This window comes from Trachymyrmex cornetzi, unplaced genomic scaffold, assembly GCF_001594075.2.
Source record: "Trachymyrmex cornetzi isolate Tcor2-1 unplaced genomic scaffold, Tcor1.1 scaffold760, whole genome shotgun sequence".
Classification (NCBI taxonomy): domain Eukaryota; kingdom Metazoa; phylum Arthropoda; class Insecta; order Hymenoptera; family Formicidae; genus Trachymyrmex; species Trachymyrmex cornetzi.
Window position 1 is genome coordinate 29,656 of NW_017300093.1, and position 1,438 is coordinate 31,093.

Genomic DNA, 1,438 nt, shown 5'->3' on the forward strand with positions numbered 1-1,438 from the left:
TGCATAAATATCATAAATACTTACCGAATTCACTAATTTTTTCACACACTTATTAATACGTTGAAGCACTGAAAAATCCGTTAACTCCGCACGATCGGCACGACTCTACAGCTAGAGCACACACACCGACGCAGGGCCGAGACATGTACATACACAATACTGCCGTGCAGCCAAGCGTATGCATGTAGGCAGCTGCGCGCGCCGCCGCTGCGAGAATTGTAACCCGCCGGCAGTACTCGAGCGGAGCGCATTGTTACCTGTTTTCGAAGGTCTCCCTTGAAATTCCAAGACTCGCCTGCATGAAGCGACTATATGCAATCAATAGTAGAAACATTCAGCTTCAATTTCCCGTTTCGAACGTCCCGAAATATGGTCGGAATCGAAAGTTATATATGTTTTTGTGAAAAATGAGGAAATCGTGATATTTGGCCTTATACTTCAAATAAAACGTTTAAAACTGCTTCTTTTCGATTCCACAAGTACGTGTTTAAAAACTACACATCTTCAGCTACAAATTCCATCCAATGCCGTCTTCGTGGAAGCATTTCCCGTGAATCGTTTGTAATGTGAAAGTTTAAATTCAGCGTTTTTTAGGCATATTTCAAATACCTCATATTTTTTGCCAAAACTCAAAATCGAAATTTCATGTTATATTGGTTTTGAAGTTTAGGCTCTAACAATGGAAATTCCACAGCGACCGGTCAATGGAAGTGATAAATTTTATTGATCTCATGAGAATCGTAAAAAATGGCAAAAATCGCGCAACGTTTATTTATTTAACAGCTTTATAGAAACTGACTTCATTTGCGGCAAAATGCAAAAATTGCATACGAAAGCTGCACTCTTCACCTTTAAAATGCATTTTGATTTTGTTGATAGGACACTCTGATCAAAAGATATCGAATTATTACCGTCGAGTTGATAGAAATTTTATTTAAAAAATTGATTTCGCGCGCGTAACTGACATTCAAAATCACCGGTCACTTCAAGCGTTGTTTCTGAGAGAACGCTTCATTCTACACAAAAAGTGCTAAAAAACATTTTTGTTCAAAATTATCTCAGCTGCATTTTTTGTTTGAAACATTTTTTTCTACGGCGTACAGATTCTTGGGAAATCGATGTTTTCCGTTTTTTCCCCCCTACGAGGGGGGGTTTTAGGGGGAAGCCCGGGGGTAGGAGTGGTAAACTTTTTTGCATCTTTTTTGGGGACTACTAATGTACATTCACACAAAATTTCAGCCAGGTCGGATCATTTTAGATGTCAGATCTCTGACGACTGGACTATAAGTAAAAGGCCAGATTTCTCTGTGAAAATTGGAAAGTTTTACCTACTACATTAATGCAACAAAATAGTCTGAATTTACGCTCAGATACAGAAGGTGTACATCATATTACATACAGTTACTAAAAGACATCAAATAGTTACATATTTTCAGTT